Below are 10,289 nucleotides of genomic sequence, written 5' to 3'. Positions count from 1 at the left end.
CACTCATTTTAAAGCTTTACTTACCCTATCATGTGACCTGGTTGGTCCTTGTGTGTGCACTTAAGAAAAAAAAAGTTTGTGCACAAACTCCTGGCACTGAAATGTGAAACAAACACAGTGTAAAGTGCCATCACCACATTGCTCCAGTCAAACAAAAGTGAGAGATGTAATTACAGTTCTCATGTAGTGCTCATTTGGCAAACACATGCAATCACATTAAACGACATGAAGCAGTTGTCTACAATAAACCATTAGGCCTGCACTTTTCCCATTTGCTTTGACACATTTTATGATTCAATTCACCCTTTTCTCAAAACTTCACACACATTTGTACAACCATCAACCACACATGTATTGATTCTACAATTCTAAACGATGACATTTTCTTCTTACCTCAAAAGGTGTCTTCTTCACAGAGTTTATATGGTGATGCTGTTTAATGTGGTATGGGTAATTAATTGCTACTTCCTAGTTTAGCTGATTGCACTTGATTCATTACCCAGACTACACAAATCAAACTTCTTTGCAATGCTTAGGCCTACCTGGTGGGGTTTGCACCTGTGTGCAGATGTCTGTGCCTTACTGCCTAGGGGCCAGACTAGGAGTCTACTTTCTTACTTGCTGATTCTCTCTACTGCTTGTTGAAAGAGCAGAAAGGGGACTGGGTTGCCAGTGCCCACTGTTGCCAAATTGCTCAAAGGGTTGACTGGGAGCTACTTCCCTAAACTAGTAGCCTACAATGGTTTCTTGTGTGGTGTAATAAAGGAAGGTCTTTATTTGGACTGATAGGACATCTATATTGTACATGCCTATTCTCATTTAATAAGAAACTTTACAGGAAAAACAGCTTATTAGTTGTCTCCCTCTAAGTTAGATAAGATGATGCATACCCTTCTCTTCTCTGTGCATGCAATAATAGTCTAACACCCCACACCATTAGCCTAGTTTAGCATAATGAGTCTAACCCACTTCCAGTGAATTGTGCTAAGCTAGGCTAACGTTAGGGGTGTCAGACTGTGTTATTGCACGCACAGAGAAAAAGGTATGTATCCTAGGGTGGCCATACGTCCGGATTTAGGTCGGACAGTCCGGATTTTAAACGCCCTATCCGGCGTCTGTCGCAGCCTAGCTGGACACTAATTTATCCTCCTTTTTGGAGTTGTGCTGGGCTTCTAGAATCTTTGCTCAGACGCAGCATAGCGTGTCTCAAACTATGGACTGCTGGTCAAATCATGCCAGGTGCTTCTGTCACTCGTCTGATAATTTGCTGTGAAATTTATGAAGGGACCGCGGACCAACAGAAAAAGAAAACAAACTTTTTCGCAGTTGATCTGTTTGAATCTCTCCAGCATTTGTTGCTGAACAGGGAAGTGAATACCCTGATCTGTCTGTGGCTTGCTTGCCAGCCTTCCCACTTCACAAAAGTTGTCAAATATAACCTCATATTCCGTTTTTTGAATGTACAGTAGGCGACTGGCTAAAAGAAGAACAGTCAGAAAATCCACTGCTACTCAAACTTAAAGGAGAACTCAGGCTTTTTTACACATAGATCTCCGTTTCTCAAGGTCACAGAGTAGGCTAGGCTACTGTCGGTAGGCTAGCTCGAGTTACTGCAGCCAGCAACTAAGGCACCAAGGCAGCTACAGTGCTACACTCTGGGGGCATGAACATGGGGGCTCACGGACATGCCCCCAGAGCTGACCTGTAGCTGCCTGGCTGCTTTTAGCCTGGCTGCAGCAACTTGAGCTAGGTAAAAACCGATTGTATACGCCCCCCCCCAAAGTAACTAAGTAACATTTACTTAAAGTAGCCTACAGTACATTTTAAATGAACTACTTTTTACTTTTATTTGAGTACATTTTCAGATTAGTAATTTAACTTGTAGGCATACTTGAGTAATATTTCATCAAAGTATTGGTACTTTTACTTGAGTACAATATTTTAGTACTTTTCCCACATCTGGATAGTGGACATCACACATGTGATCTATTGGTATCCCAGGACCATGGCCAGCTACCAAGCCAAACTTGCTATTCTCTGCACTCAGACTAAGCAATTCAATGGGCAAACTAGTGAAGTGAGGGTTGGGGGTTGTTAATGATACATAAATGGGTGTAATGGCCATAATCCTACAACCATATAGAAACAAGCACATAATTATTAGATTTGTAGATTGACAAGGTTTGTGTGCAATATTCATGTGCAACTGTGTTCATCAAATCATAAAGTGCACATGTTAGGTTAGAGTTCTAGAGATGATGTTTTAGAGATGTATGTGCGGATATACATTGGGAAGGTTTGCATTTTCAAAATTCCAGATGAAATTCAATTTTGAATAATATAAAGTTATGAATAATGGGTCAGTGACATATAAGGGTTGGTAAGATGAGAAAATTAAAAATATGTTTAAACCTTTAAAACAAAACATGCCTGAGATTTGCTAAAGTGTATACTTTGTATTCCTGTTGTATTCATATTATTTAATATGACGTGTATACTATTTTTTAACAAAAGATAGAACTAACAGCCTGTTAAATTGTCAAATGGTGTAACCACTAAAATGACATATCTAATATGTCACACCTCCTAGAGTTCATGCAATTGCTCTCATGAAATTATTAGTTTATTTTGTAATATCCTATGAGAATATGTTTTATTATATTTATTTCTAAATTTAAATTATATGAGTTTTTCATTGTACTGAGCAAGACCATATGCTATAAACATCTTGTTTTATGTCTATTCTTTGACCATTTGAATAAAAATGGTTTAAACAACCATTATTACAGTGAAGTAGAGTATTAAATCATTATCCATATTAACTTTTTTGTACATTATTAGTCTTTTAGACAAAATACTGGTTACACCAATTGACATAAATCGGTTACACCAACTGACCATTAAACGTTTATAGCAATAGGACAAGCAATTGACACAGAAAATAGGCATCAAGGTAAACTGAGTTGGATATTTTGATATGTATTCATGTCATTCATCATATTCCATATCAAATATCATTTCATAACATCAATGAAGAATTTGAATATATTTGATTTCAGATCAGTTCTCATACAATTTTAGTCTATACCCATTATTTTCAAAGAGAGTGAGATAGGGCCCTATTTTCGCAATGCAAAACCTGGCGCAAAGCGTATTATTATTCTGATGCAAAGTTTTTTCATATCTTACACTTCACTTTTATTAAATAATGCGCCCAGGGGTGTGGAAATTACCGACAAAAGGTGTGGTCTGGCACATGATCTAAAAATCGCTATCTTACATCTAAAAATCATTACGCCACTGACCAAGAAAAGTCAGCAGCGAAAGGCGCATATGAAACACAACTGAAGACGCACTGTCACGAGATGTAAGCAGCAATTCCTCTGCAGAATAAATGTCCTTAGGTTATTTATTTAGTCATTCGAACATATATTATTTTCAGGCTATGTTTTTGCTGGTAACCCATTGTCAGTCAATAGTGAAAGTAATTAACTGTGTATAACTGTTTTGTCGTTGACTATGACACCAAGGTGAAGTTAGTTTCACTTTGCCTATAGTTCAATTAATAGACAAGTGCAGATGTGTGTAGCCTATACTCTGCTAGGTTTTAGTAAAGAATGGCTTAGTGGAATACCTGTTCCATACGGTCTTGCGTGCAAGCAGATTCCTTCAAATACACCGCTGACTATCAAAATACTGATGGGCTGCGTGATGTTGCCCTGCTTGCTGTTAAAGGGAATGACAGATGTCCTCCTCATTGGTTTAAAGGATGTTAAGCCCAAAACACACCCATGACTGATTAAGAAATATAAGAGCCACCTTTTTGTGCCAGGCACCTGACGTTTGATAACAAAACCACCCCAAATGTGGACTGGACAAACCCCTAAATGTATTTATGCTATTCGCTAGTGACCATGCATTTTAGATTGCTAAAATAGGGCCCAAAGTGTGTGTGAGAGAGAATAAGAGTGAGTGAAAGAGTGGGTATGATCATTTCTTAATAACCAACCAACAGCAGGATCTGCGTTCATGTGCACTCTGTGGCGAGACAAGTTTTCCTTGCTTGTGAGTGGCATCCATTGGGGGACAAGAGGTACATTTTATATATAATACATGTATTTATATTATTTATTTATAATTTGAACATACTGTTTACATACATCATAATAACATATTAAAAAAATAATTATGGAAGTTTAAATTTAAAATGAAAAGCTTTGACATTTCAAAAATCGCTTAAATTGCAATCTAATTAAACCCTTTTAAAGCTATTGTTCATGCTAAATAGTTAGTAACTATTTAAATGATAAAAATAATATAATTGGCACCTAAAATTACATACTCTTGGCCCTGAATCTGACCAAACTGGTCTCAAACAGAAAAGAGTCAAATGGTGTAACCGGTTACACCATTTGACATTTCTATTTAAAAGCACAATTTTCACGCATTATTATGGACAACTATGTACACACTTCACCTTTATGTGAATATCCAAACACAGTTTTTACATTAAATTGAATATTTTATGATTATTATGATTTATAAACATTTTCAAAAGGTCATACCATTTGACATGTAATCCAAGCTTGCCTGGCCATGGCCAAAAAACACTATTATGTTACTTTAAGAGAGTTGCTAACCTTGACTCATAGCAGTTGGGGTCTTGAAGGGTCCTTCTTTATGACATAGTTTCCTGTCACATGATCCTCTGGCATAATACATACAAAATTGCTCCTTAAATGGTGGTTACACCACTTGACATTTTAAGTGGTTGATGTGACAGACACGATTCCCCATATTAATTAAAACATTCAGAACAATGTGTTTTCATTACTTGTATTAAATATAGAAAAGCTCTTCTGCAAGATCATGCCAGATTATTTTAGAAGTGATTTTGGAGAGAATTTCAAATTTTTTTCAGCAAGTGTAATTATTTGGTTCATGTTTTTGTGGTTACACTGTATTGACATTTTCTCTCAAAATGTAATAAATCCAAAACTTTAAGATTAGGGTTGGATGAAAATGATATTTGAAAATAATTTGACAAAGTATTTTCAAATTTTAACAATTGTCACGTCCCACTGTCTAGGGGTTTTGTGGGACATGAACAAAAGATAGGAGATGGCCAAAAAACTACTGCGGAGGATCAATACAAAAATATTTATTTACAAAAATATAAGAAAAAGTATTATAGAACCAAAACTAAGGCTGCAACAAAAGTCCAAAACGAAAGGCCTCGAGCACAGGCCCAGGCAATCCCCAGCCTATTCCCGGACTCTCACTCCGAGAGCAGGCAGGAGCGACGGAGACAAAACTGCTGGAACGCGTGGCTTGCGCGAAGCAGCGGAGCGGCGTAGCGTGGCATGGCAGCGGCAAACCCAACCAAGATCGAGTGAGCGAGTGAGCGAGCGAACGAGCGAGCCAGCTCCCGGATGACGTCAGCCGGCACCTTTTATAGGCCGGCCCAGCAATTAAGCCCCCTGCTGGACTGTCTGAAACACAACAAAACATACACAGGACAGACCAAAGCAAACAAACACTGATAAAACATACAGGGACGTAACACAATTTTAAATGTATCTAACCCATATGTACACAAAAAAATGAGCGTCACGTCATTGACCCTAATACAAGTCTATGATATTATTTTATTTATTCAGAAGGCAAGTATGCACTTTATCAGTTACTGAAGTTCCTGGAACACTTTGTTTTGACCACTGAGAAATATTGTGAAAGTTTTGCAGTTTTGATACCTCAGCATATCCTCTCTGAGATGGGCGAGGCTGAATCAGAAGCGACACAGCCCTAACGGCTGGACCTATTTACTAGATACAGTATACAGTACAGAAGAACGTTTCAATTACATAAACAATAACAAAGCTTCTACTGTATGTTTGGTTCCAGCACTTCCGGTGGTACAGGAAGTTAATGGTAACCTGGTGGTGAATAAAATGTCTAGCTCGTATTTTCAACAGGTTAGATATGAACAGAAGTTATCAGTACTTGGTTTGAATTTACCCAAGCCTAATAAGACACTTCGCAAGAACACTTTTTCAACTGATTTTAAGTGTTTGTCGGAGTTTACATATCCCGCGCCTAACGTTACCACTGTCCATCTCACCATATAGATACTGAAAAAAGTGATTTTCCACATGACATTCCACATGCCATTTCCTTAGCTTGTAAACTAAAATATTATCAACCAATAATACCCATAAGTAGTTTATATTTTCCACAATTAGCTCAAAAACATAAGGTGCATTTTTGTCTTCACTGTGTCTCAACTGTACCCTATAGAGTACAGTTGAGACACCTACCTGGTACAGTTGAGACACCCATTTTTAATGATGTATAGTTAACTAACCGTTTGTTGGAAAGTTGAATAAATAAAAACATAGCAATTGCAAAGTGTAGTTCAAATTCATTCATTTAATTTAAATTAGCGTTGGTTAAAAGGAATACATCATGAACAAAATGTGACGAAGGAACAGATATGGCGAACAGTGGCCTACCAATGGAATGTTCAAGTAATAACACAATCCAATGTGTGTCTCAACTGTCCCCCGCTGACCACCTCACACATTTCTCAAGATTTTGCAACGACCTTACATGACACAATGCCATAAAATATGCCAGTTTTTAGGATACAGAATAATGATACCAGTTACGTTTAACAGTAACATAAGTATAATGAGCTATTCATTGTCGAAGGTGCATGGTGAAGTGAAATTCTTATATTTGGAAAACAAACATTTGCCGATATCCTTGGATGGGAGATACTTGTGTAGTTAAAATTTCCCATGATCAAAGAGGGCACCAATACGCATGTGCATAGCAAAAATCACAACTTAGGCTGCGCAAGCAAGATATTTAAGGTGTCTCAACTGTACACATGTCTCAACTGTACTCAGTCTACCCCTACACCATCCCACTCCACCACGGCACCAGCCTACCCGGCTCAGTACAACAGAAGAGCCACAAGCACAGCTTGTCAGACCTGACATTGGCTAAGGTCACCGGCCTCCATCATGAGTAATTTATGAGTTATTTATAAGAAAAACTGAAGAATGCCCCTATGCTGTACTTTGATATTGATGTTTTATAGTGTGCATTTGGCTTTAGAAGGCTTATGGGTCAAAATATAAATTCTTAATTTGTTAAATTTACTATTACAGTACCTTTGCTTGACTTGGATTTAATGTGCACACACATTACCGGTAATAGTTTGTATGAGTAATGTTTTATCTTTTTTTATTCAGATTTTTTTTCTCTAGACTCTGTGTTTGACCCTTTTTGATGTTTGTTGATGTGTGATCATCATTATTATACAGAATGATGTGAATTCGACAAATTCATTCTTTTATGTTTGCTTTATTACAAATCTTTAAAACATTTTCAACCAAATTTCTGTAGTTGATGATGGAAGGTTTGAGATTATTTTTTGAATGGTGTAGCCTCTGTAATGGGTGGACTCGTATCACTTTCTGGAGTTTCTCAATACAGTGTTACCACTAGTCAATGCATTGGGTCAATGATATGCCATCTGCAAAAAACAACCTCTGCAAAGGTGTCATATTGGGCTGCATGTCCCATGTCATATTTGTGGGATGTTGGGTATTGTATACGGGTGAATACTGCAAGTTAATAATTTAGAATTTTCTCTCTAAAAATTCAAGGCAAGTGAGAGTTTTGCTACTGTAAATGTGAACTTCATAAATTCTTAATAAACTTAATAAACTATGCAAATTCACAGGACACCATAATGATCAGCATTACGGCTATAGTACATGCCTAGGGAACGTGTTGTTCACTTTACTGGGAATAAAGTGTTTTGCACACTTTCTGTTGTAAACAGTATACAGAGCATTTACTTTAACAGGTGTCAAAGCATAGACAAATTTGTGTGTGTGTGTGTGTGTGTGTGTGTGTGTGTGTGTGTATGTGTGTGTGTGTGTGTGTGTGTGTGTGTGTGTGTGTGTGTATGTGTGTGTGTGGGTTTCACACGATGGGCAAAAACATTGATGAGTCAGAAGACTGTATTACGCCCACGCCTCATAATAGCCATATCTCATTCACAAGAACTGTTTGTTGATAGATGCTGTAGCCCACGCCTCATAATAGCCATATCTCATTCACAAGAACTGTTTGTTGATAGATGCTGTAGCCCACGCCTCATAATAGCCATATCTCATTCACAAGAACTGTTTGTTGATAGATGCTGTAGCCCACGCCTCATAATAGCCATATCTCATTCACAAGAACTGTTTGTTGATAGATGCTGTAGCCCACGCCTCATAATAGCCATATCTCACTATTCACAAGAACTGTTTGTTGATAGATGCTGTAGCCCACGCCTCATAATAGCCATATCTCATTCACAAGAACTGTTTGTTGATAGATGCTGTAGCCCACGCCTCATAATAGCCATATCTCATTCACAAGAACTGTTTGTTGATAGATGCTGTAGCCCACGCCTCATAATAGCCATATCTCATTCACAAGAACTGTTTGTTGATAGATGCTGTAGCCCACGCCTCATAATAGCCATATCTCACTATTCACAAGAACTGTTTGTTGATAGATGCTGTAGCCCACGCCTCATAATAGCCATATCTCACTATTCACAAGAACTGTTTGTTGATAGATGCTGTAGCCCACGCCTCATAATAGCCATATCTCATTCACAAGAACTGTTTGTTGATAGATGCTGTAGCCCACGCCTCATAATAGCCATATCTCATTCACAAGAACTGTTTGTTGATAGATGCTGTAGCCCACGCCTCATAATAGCCATATCTCACTATTCACAAGAACTGTTTGTTGATAGATGCTGTAGCCCACGCCTCATAATAGCCATATCTCATTCACAAGAACTGTTTGTTGATAGATGCTGTAGCCCACGCCTCATAATAGCCATATCTCATTCACAAGAACTGTTTGTTGCTAGATGCTGTAGCCCACGCCTCATAATAGCCATATCTCACTATTCACAAGAACTGTTTGTTGATAGATGCTGTAGCCCACGCCTCATAATAGCCATATCTCACTATTCACAAGAACTGTTTGTTGATAGATGCTGTAGCCCACGCCTCATAATAGCCATATCTCATTCACAAGAACTGTTTGTTGATAGATGCTGTAGCCCACGCCTCATAATAGCCATATCTCATTCACAAGAACTGTTTGTTGATAGATGCTGTAGCCCACGCCTCATAATAGCCATATCTCACTATTCACAAGAACTGTTTGTTGATAGATGCTGTAGCCCACGCCTCATAATAGCCATATCTCATTCACAAGAACTGTTTGTTGATAGATGCTGTAGCCCACGCCTCATAATAGCCATATCTCATTCACAAGAACTGTTTGTTGATAGATGCTGTAGCCCACGCCTCATAATAGCCATATCTCATTCACAAGAACTGTTTGTTAATAGATGCTGTAGCCCACGCCTCATAATAGCCATATCTCATTCACAAGAACTGTTTGTTGATAGATGCTGTAGCCCACGCCTCATAATAGCCATATCTCATTCACAAGAACTGTTTGTTAATAGATGCTGTAGCCCACGCCTCATAATAGCCATATCTCACTATTCACAAGAACTGTTTGTTAATAGATGCTGTAGCCCACGCCTCATAATAGCCATATCTCATTCACAAGAACTGTTTGTTGATAGATTGCGCAATTTGCCCGCCATTTACTGTAAATTATGGCCCCACCTCTATCCTACTCATTTCCTAATATTGCTTTACTTGATCTTATCTTAATAGCAGTAATAGCAGAAAGACTTACCAAACTATAATACACAACAAACTTTGAGTGCTTTTTTTGTTACTTGGTTCAAAAGCAGTTTTGTTGCTATGTGTAAATTGTGTGAAATTGCCTGAAAGCAAGTAGATACATACCTGTTTAACAGCCGCCTGTCACTGGAGTGTTGATTTTACTCATGGCCAGAAGAGAACCACCAGTGAGGAAGTCAAAAGGTCTTAAACAGGAAGTCTGTCATGCCAACACAGTTTTTTGTGGTTATACTGCACACTCATATAAGATCAACATAATGTGCAGGGCAAAACCTACATCAATCCGATGAAGGTCACTACCAATTTTTTTCTCAGTTGATCCTGTTTCGCGTACAATCCATTTCTTCTTGGGACATTTTTGTATCAAGCATAGTCACTGAGATAGTTTGCATAATATGCAATACATTGACAGAAATATATCTGAAAGAAATATGTTGATAATTTGGCTGTAGGTAGACAGAGCTATGTCTTCTGGCATATTCAACA

The 10,289-nt window shown here is 38.1% G+C and overlaps 1 long non-coding RNA gene across 1 annotated transcript; it reads right to left on the bottom strand.

Annotated features, from left to right (window-relative positions):
* Nucleotides 1–5,275: 5,275 nt before the first annotated feature.
* Nucleotides 5,276–9,955, bottom strand: LOC121684270. Its single transcript, XR_006023092.1, has 2 exons — nucleotides 9,909–9,955; nucleotides 5,276–5,492 (listed from the first exon to the last, which is right to left on the bottom strand). It is a non-coding gene; the product is annotated as an uncharacterized LOC121684270 (long non-coding RNA).
* Nucleotides 9,956–10,289: the final 334 nt, after the last annotated feature.

The sequence above is a fragment of the Alosa sapidissima genome, chromosome 15 (genome assembly GCF_018492685.1).
Source record: "Alosa sapidissima isolate fAloSap1 chromosome 15, fAloSap1.pri, whole genome shotgun sequence".
In the NCBI taxonomy this organism is placed as follows: Eukaryota; Metazoa; Chordata; class Actinopteri; order Clupeiformes; family Clupeidae; genus Alosa; species Alosa sapidissima.
The sequence above is the reverse complement of the archived record's forward strand: the minus strand, read 5'-3'. Positions and strand labels throughout refer to the sequence as shown.